Raw genomic sequence first — 9,260 nt, 5'->3', positions numbered from 1 at the left:
TCAGAAATAATCACTACTAATCCGTCCACAGCAGACCTGGCAGCTTCTCAGTCAGAGCACAACCTGTGACAGAGCTCAAGCCCTGAAATAATCTCTAGATGTCTCACCAGATACGCTTATCAGAGCTCTTCTGCTGGCCCACTGGCTGCTGACTGTGTGGAGGAAAAACTGTCGGATTTTCATTGACGGGACAATTGAGTGATTGTGCACCTCAGTCCTTGACAGAAAACTGCCCACTTTGTCTCTTTATTTATATATTTTTTTTTTTTCTGTGCCTTTCTGGCACTTGAAAAGAGTTTGCTGGATTTGATCAAGCTTAACGCAAAATATCCTGAAAAAGAATGTCATAATACTCACCGGCCACTTTATTAGGTACACCTGTCCAACTTGCTTGCTTGTTAACGCAAATTTCTTATCAGTCACATGGCAGCAACTCAATGCATTTAAGCATGTAAACATGGTCAAGACGATCGCAGAAGATCTTTCTGCTTCTTTATGTTCAATACACTTAAATTTGCAAAAAGTATTAAGTTAACTTAATTTGTGTTGAGACAACATGAAGGAATTGTGGAACCTGCCATTTATTTTAGTGTTCTCTCAAAAACGTTTGCTGTTTGTTCAAACTACTTATTTAAAATGAGCTGAAACAACACAATTCTTGATATTTTTGGGAGACAACTTTATTATTTTATGTTCAATCCACTTAAATTTGTAAACACGAATAAATTAACTTGAATTCCTTCATGTTGTCCCAACACAAATCGATGGTGCTCAACATTTGTTACAGTGTATATAAATAATAGATGTACCTAAAAGCAAAATACAGTGGAAATCAAGATTTTAACCCTCCTGTAAAAATTTTTAACATGTTTAAACTTAATAGTTTAATAACTCATTTATTTGGTCTTTGTCACAATGACAGTACACAATATTTTACCAGTTATTTTGCTAATTATTAGTATTCTGCGGCTGCCTTAAAAAGACAGAACTAGGTTAATTAGGTTAACTTGGCTAGTTTATCTTATTAGGTTGTTAAACCACTTTGTTAGTTTATCTTTTGTTATGCCATGTAAAATCTGAAACCTAAATGAAGCCAAGCTTTGAGAACACAAAACCTAATGCAAAACCTCCACTAGAAATATCCATAAATTATCAATTTTCCATTTTTTGTGATTCATATTTTTATTTATCCCCCCCAACCCCCCCCCCCCCCCTTTTTTTTATGTATTTTAATTGCATTATTTAAATACATAAATAAATGGGGGGGAAATGGGACCTCGTCCTTTCTGCCTAACAACTTTTAACCTTGAAAATTTGGGAAAAAAGTGACTTTTAATAACATTTTTAATAGTTTAAAGTGATATATTTTCCTGGGTCTGTGTTGTTATTTATTTAACAGACTTGTTTCTCTATTTTATTTACTATACGTTATATCCTGGCAGGCACACAAGGTCATAAGACGTTAATATTAGGTTAGATTTAGGCCGTGGCATCAGGTGATCAAAACTCAATGTCTAGCCAGCGTCTAAGGACATCGTTATTTTGACGTCCAATAATGATGTTGATATTTGGTTGATTTTAGGTTGTGTTGTAAAGTGACCAAACTCCAACATCTTAAACCAACGTCATATTTGCATCAAATACTGACATTTATTCATCAGGTATCGCAACCAAAATCCAACATCTGATACCCACGTCATAGTGGTAACATCCACACAACGTCAAGCTGTACCATTATAAGGCGTTGATATTTGGTGGCTTTTAGGTTGGACGTTGGACATTGACGTTTGCCTGAGGTTCTGACGTCAACCTGATTTTCATTTCCAAACAAAATGCAACGTCCCCACGACGTTAGGGTACATAGTCAATCTAAAGTCATGTTGATGTCTTGTGCCTGCATACTACTATAATGTCAATAAAAGTCTCTTAGTTCAGCTGTAGAGTTGAATTTTCAACATTAAAAGTGAACAGAGCAGAGATTAAGATCCCATAATGCAATTCACAACTGTAAATAAACAGAAAATACGGAAACTGTTAATTAACAGATATTTTTACAGTGTATTTTTTTAAGTTCTTAAAGCCTAGACTTTTCTGCTTATAACAATGCAATCTGAAGTAAAAATTTCCACCTTGAAACTTCCATAGCTGAGAGCACTGTGAGAGTAATGTATTCCCGACAGAAGCGTGAGCTCTGCGGATCCACGACCCGCCTCAGGTGCACCTACGGCATAATCACAAAGCTAATTTCACAATTTATAACGGCTCCCGGTGCATATGGCAGACTGTTACAGCGTCGTGATGAAGTACCTTCTGCGAGAAGTCATGAGGAGAAAAGGCATTAACGTCACAGGTAGATTTATTGAGCGATTTAAGTCGTTAGTCAGTGTAGGTTGTACAACTACCATCATGCCAGTCCTCCGTTTCTGACTGACTTCAGAGCAGTCGTTTGATTTAAAGTTGCCTGATTCCCCGAAGAGCTGCGGAGAACTTTATAAACAGTTGATGCATTAGTGCCTGAAACTTCACGATGAACAGTCGGAGAGACCAATTATGCTCTTTAACATGACACTTAACTTTGAACACACACTTTGACTTTGAATGTGCTTCTAGAGACGAAGCTAAAAGTTTTTATTAATGCCAGTTTCACAATGTCATTGTCTTGTCAAGGGTTTTTTCACACTGATGTTTATGGTGTTGACCCTGCTGGGTCAGTTGAGTGGAGTTTGCATGTTCTCCCCATGTTGGCGGGGGTTTCCTCTGGGTGCTCTGGTCCAGTCCAAAGACGTGGTGAATTGGGTAAGCTAAATTGGCTGAATAGTGTATGAATGTGTAGAAGTCCATCTATTAGCCCAATGATGCAACTAACAGCATGGTCGAAGGTTAAATGCGTGTAAGCCTTTTCTAATGCTTCTGAAAAGAATTTTGTTATTTATTAGAATTTATTTAGATTTGTTTTTTAACTCCAAATGTAATCTGACTCCAATTTTAAGTGATTGTCAAATTTAGACTGTATTTCTTATTGTAAGAACGGATCACATTCGTTGTTTATGACTCAATTTAAAGTTTTGATCTATATCTGTTCCCTTACTCTTCAGTTATACATTCAGTAGGGACCAAACGCCGCTCAGAGGTTCACACCCCGGGTTTGTGTGTCTTCTCTGAAGGTAGTCAGTGGATGTAGCTAATACTTAGACTGCTAAATAATACGTAGTAGCTAAAACACTGAGACTGCAGCTCTGCACAAGACGTTTGGCCAAATGGTCATAAAATGGTCGTGCCCAACTGAGCCTGGTTTCTCTCAAGGTTTTTTTTTCTTCACTTTCATCATTTAGTGAAGTTTTTTTTCCCTCTCCGCTGTCGCCACTAGCTTGCATGGTTCGGGATCTGTAGAGCTGCGCATCGTTGGATTTGCTGTTCAGTATTTGGACTCTCAGTAGTGATTATTAACCACACTGAACTGAGCTAAACTGAACTGAACTTAAACACTGAAAACTGAACTACACTGTTCCAATTTACTCTGACCTTTTATGTGAAGCTGCTTTGACACAATCTACATTGTATAAGCACTATACAAATAAAGGTGAATTGAATTGAATTGAATTAAATAGTCTGGTTGCAAACTGCTCACTAATACTAAAAAAGTAGTTGATTTAGCCACTTCCATACAACTTGCTAATTTCAGCGATTAGATGATTAAAGATCTCCATGCTGTCGTGCCACACTGCTCCATACAGATGTGTCTTAGAATCAAATCTAGTTATGTCGAATCATAAAATTAGCGCAGACTCCGCTTAATCTACTTGATATAAAGGATTTCAGGAGAATTCAGAATGAATCTTAACATTTTATTTGGCAGTTAACATTGTATTATGCCAACTACACAAAACAATCCGAAAGTCAAATCAGAGATGATACTGTAAAAATACAATATCTATTCATCAAAGATAAATCAAAAGAGTTTGCATACCTGACCCAAGAAATAGCTACGTTGCAGCATAGAAATCTCAGAGTTTCACGTGCTGCAACAGGGTGTCTTGGCGACAAGATCCCAATGATATTTGTGCACATTTCCGAAAATGTTAAATTCAAGACAATAGAAGTCACAGAGAACCTTGCCTGGTGAATTTAAGGTGTTAACCATCTCTGGAGAGGGGGTGGGTGGGGGATATACAAGTGAAATATGACAGCAAATTTAAGACCATTTTACCAATCACACGGACATTTAAAATGATACCAAACATGAATATAAGGCTACAAGATACATCATTTTAAAACCTTGGACATTTTATGTGAAATGTGCTCTGATCAGAAGGTAAATTAAAGGTCAAGAAAGGGGGCTTGAGGTGAAAGGAGAAGGGTGAACTTACTCGCATTCCCCCCTGGTGAGGTGTAGCTCTGTTTCCAGCTCGTGGGACGTATCATTGTGTAGAAGATTAAAGAATGGAAAAACATGTCTGTGCGTCGATTTCGGATGTTAGGGTCAGAATTTGGCATCAACAACATGAAAGCATGGATCCATCCTGCCTTGCATCAACGGTTCAGGCTGCTGGTGGTGGTGTAATGGTGTGGGGGATATTTTCTTGGCACACTTTAGGCTCATTAGTACTAAATGAGCCTCGTGTCAATGCCACAGCCTACCTGAGTATTGTTGCTGACCATGTGTACCCATCTTCTAATGGCTACTTCCAGCAGGATAACACGCCATGTCATAAAGCGTGAATCATCTCAGACTGGTTTCTTGAACATGACAATGAGTTCACTGTACTCAAATGGCCTCCACAGTCACCAGACATAAATCCAATAGAGCACCTTTAGGATGTGGTGGAACGGGAGATTTGCATCATGGGTGTGCAGCCAACAAATCTGCACCAACTGCGTGATGCTATCATGTCAATATGGAGCAAAGTCTCAGAGGAATATTTCCAGTATCTTGTTGAATCTATGCCATGAAGGATTAAGACAGTTCTGAAGGCAAAAGGGGGTCCAACCCAGCACTAGTTGTACCTAATAAAGTCACCGGTGAGTGTCTTTAATTTTCAAATCTTGTCCAATTTTATATATAATCTGTAATGTTTTTTTAAATAAATTTTTAATAAAAAAAAAGCAAAAGAAGTAAAATCATCTCATATTCTCAAAGTGAATCAGTTCGTCATCTTCCTTTGAGCCAGTATCTAATTGTGGCTACTATTTCTCTCAGGGCACAACTTTTCTTCTTGGCTCTCGCTCTGTTCAGCATGCTGCGCGAGGTGTGTTTTCATCATGTTAGTGAATCAGAGCACAATGGCAGTGAGTGGCAGGTGAGGCGAGTGCAGACTTCAGCCCCTGAGGAGAGTTCAGCTGCGACATTGTTCAGATGTTGCCTAGATGCTGTTTGGACGCCGTTCAGTCGATTGCAGGCATTAGAGAGGCAGATGTCAAGCGTGTCCTGCAGGGGATCACAGGAACCGTGTGTACTTGTCTAGTTGCCCTGCATAACACTGACCTCATATGCAGCTGAAGTCAGAATTATTAGTCCCCGTATATATATAATTTTTTTATTATCCCCATTTCTGTTTAAAGGAATGATTTTTTTTCAACGCATTTCTAAACATAATAGTTTTAATAACTAATTTCTAAAAACTGATTTCTTTTATCTTTGTCATGATGACAGTAAATAATATTTGACTAGATATTTTTCAAGATACTAGCATTCAGCTTAAAGTGACATTTAAAGGCTTAACTAGGGTAATTAGGCAAGGTAGGGTAATTAGATAGTCATTTTATAACAGTGGTTTGTTTTGTAGACATTAAAAAACAAATCTAGCTTAAGGGGGCTAATGATATTGACCTTAAAATGGTTTTAAAAAATTAAAAACTGCTTTTATTCTAGCGAAAATAAAAGAAATAAGACTTTCTTCAGAAGAAAAAATATTATATGAAGTACTGTGAAAATTTCCTAGCTCTGTTAAACATCATTTGGGGAATATTTGGAAAAGATAATTCACTGGAGGACGAATAATTCTGACTTCAATTGTACCTTTATAAAGCACACACACACAGACAGCAGCAGGCACATGCTTACAAACACACACACACACACATCAGCTCTCATTGGCTCATGCAAGATCACACACAAATACACAAGTGTGCGGGTGCTGGAGTGAATGCACACATATAAAGCATTATTTATGCATAACAGGGCATACCGTACACAACTGTGGGCACTCGTTATTCTTCTGGTGAATGGAGCTGTAACTTCTTGCCTATTCAAAAGATTTGTGTCAGGCTTCAATTTGTAGAGGAAATCACAACCCAGGCTTTATTCTGATTATATACCCCTATATACATTTTTGGAGAGAGCAAAATACGTCGCAGGAGTTGTTTTTTTGTTTTTGTTTTTTGCAGTTTTTGTTTTTGCTAATCCACCAGAGGCCGATGTGTACGCTTTCTCAGATCTCAACTTTCTCTTGCGAGTGCCGTTCACACCTGCTGTTCTCGCGTAAATCCACCAGAGGCCGCTGTTGACTGACTGATCGACTGACCCACCCTCCTCCTTCCCTAAACCCAACTGATAGTGTTTTCAAAAAGCACAGATTTACCAGTCTGTTATTTACTTGTTTGTTTTATTTTTTGGCTTTTGTCTTACCTGCTTTCTGGAACCATTCTTCACCGGACTCAAATCCCATTGTTGCGGTCATTTCCCCTCGGCGCACTGACTTTTAAAGAGCTCTGGCTACATAATTTGTGATCTCCAGAAACGTATATAGGGCTACATTTTCAGAATGAGCCTATGTTGGGAAATCATTGTACACTACCTGACAAAGGTCTTGTCATTGATCCTAAGAGCAACAAATAATAACTTGACTTCTAGTTGATCATTTGGAAAAGTGGCAGAAGGTTAATTTTTCCGCTGAATCATCTGTTGAACTGCATCCCAATCATCACAAATACTGCAGAAGACCTACTGGAACACGCGTGAACCCAAGATTTTCACAGAAATCAGTCAAGTTTGATGAAGGAAAAATCATGGTTTGGGGTTACATTCAGTATGGGGGCCTGCAAGTGATCTGCAGAGTGGATTGCAACATCAACAGCCTGAGGTATCAGGATGTTTGTGCTGCCCATTATATTACAAACCGTAGGAGAGGGTAAATTCTTCAGCAGGATAGTGCTCCTTCTCATATCTCAGCCTCCACATCAAAGTTCCTGAAAGCAAAGAAGGTCAAGGTTCTCCAGGATTGGCCAGCCCAGTTACTAGACATGAACCTTACTGAGCATGTCTGGGATAAAATGAAGGAGGAGACATTGAAAATGAATCCAAAGAGTCTTGATGAGCTCTGGGAGTCCTGCATGAACGCTTTCTTTGCCATTCCAGATGACTTTAATAAGTGATTTGAGTCATTGCAGAGATGTATGGTTGCAGTCCTCCAAGCTCATGGGAGTCATGCACAATATTTATTCTTTTTCCACTGCTCCATGACTTTATATTCTATACTGGACATTATTTCTCTTAGGTGACAAGACTTTTGTCTAAGCAAAGTCAGACCTTACTGTCTTAATTAAATAATTAAAAATCAAGACATGATCATATTTTATTTTGGTAAAATAGCGTAATCTAGAGGCCTTTGCTATTATTTGCTGTTCCTAAAACTTGGATCGGCGACAAGACTTTTGTCAGGTAATGTATATTCTTACAGAAGCACATTCCTCAAAAAAATTAAATGGTGATGTCTGATGAACTCAGTCATCCATATTATTAAGTATCATAACCATTAGAATTACCTGCCAGAACTGACAATACATCCATAATACAGACAAAGAAACAGTTTGTCTTTTAAACCTATAGAGCATTTTGAGGAATGTAAACAATAACAGTGGTCCAAACATACATCCTGTTTTACAGTTTTCAATTCCATAATTTCAGAGAATCCTAAAAGGTCCACATATTGATCAATAATGTCATGACAGCTGTGGTAACGTTAAGATATGATTGAATTGCCCCTTGTTACAGTTATGAAACAGTTTGACAACAAGCAGGTAATGTTCATGACCCAGTGATATCACCACATTGGAATGGTCGATAAACATACGATGCATGGGACACCAGCGACGCTCTGTTTGTAATAAATATCATATATACAGTGGGTACAGAAAGTATTCAGACCCTTTGTCTGCCAGGTTGTATGGTAAACGTTTGTGGACAGCCATTTTTAGGTCTATCCAGAGACTCTTAATTGGGTTTAAGTCAGGGCTCAGGCTGAGTCACTGAGTTTTTGTGAAGCCTTTGTTATTTTAGCTCTGTGCTTAGGGTCATTGTCTTGTTGGAATGTAAACCTTTGGTCTAGTCTGAGGTCCTGAGCACTCTGGAAAAGGTTTTGTCCAGGATAATCGCTCTACTTAGCCTCGATTGCAACCAGTCGTCCTGTCCCTGCAACTGAAAAACACCCCCACAGCATGATGCTGCCACCACCATACTTCACAGTTGGGACTGTATTGGACAGGTCATAAGCAATGCCTGGTTTTCTCCACACATACCGCTTAGAATTAAGGACAACAAGTTCTATCTTGGTCCTATCAAACCAGAAAATCTTATTTCTCACCATCTTGGAGTTCTTTAAGTGTTTTTAGCAAACTCCATGCGGGCTTCATGTGTCGAGCCACTCTGCCATTAAGCCCCAGCTGGCGGAGGGCTGTGGTGATGTTTGACTTTCTTCAACTTCCTCCCATCTCCTGACTGCGTCTCTGGAGCTCAGCCACAGTGATCTTTGGGTTCTTCTTAAAAATAAGTCAGCTCTAGGAAGGGTTCTGGTTATCCCAAACATCTTCATTAGCGATTATGGAGGCCACTGTACTTTTATGAACCTTAGGTGCAGCAGAATTGTTTTTGTAACCTTGGCCAGATCTGTGCCTTGCTACAATTCTGCCTTTGAGCTCTTCAGGCAGTTCCTTTGACCTCACGATTCTCATTTGCTCTGTAAGGTCTTATATGGACAGGAGTTTGGCTTTCCTAATCAAGTCCAATCAGTATAATCAAACACAGCTGGACTCAAATAAAGGTGTAGATCCATCTCAAGAACAATCAGAAGAAATGGAGACAACCTGAGTTAAATATATGAGTGGCACAGCAAAGGGTGTGAATACTTAGGACCATGTGATATTTCAGTTTTTCTTTTTAATAAATCTGCAAGAATGTTAACAATTCTGTGTTTCTCTGTCAATATGAGGAGCTGTGTGTACATAATGAGGGAAAAATTAACTTAAATTATTTAAGCAAACGACTG

This window comes from Danio aesculapii, chromosome 14 (assembly GCF_903798145.1).
Source record: "Danio aesculapii chromosome 14, fDanAes4.1, whole genome shotgun sequence".
NCBI lineage: Eukaryota > Metazoa > Chordata > Actinopteri > Cypriniformes > Danionidae > Danio > Danio aesculapii.
Note: the sequence above shows the minus strand (reverse complement) of the source record.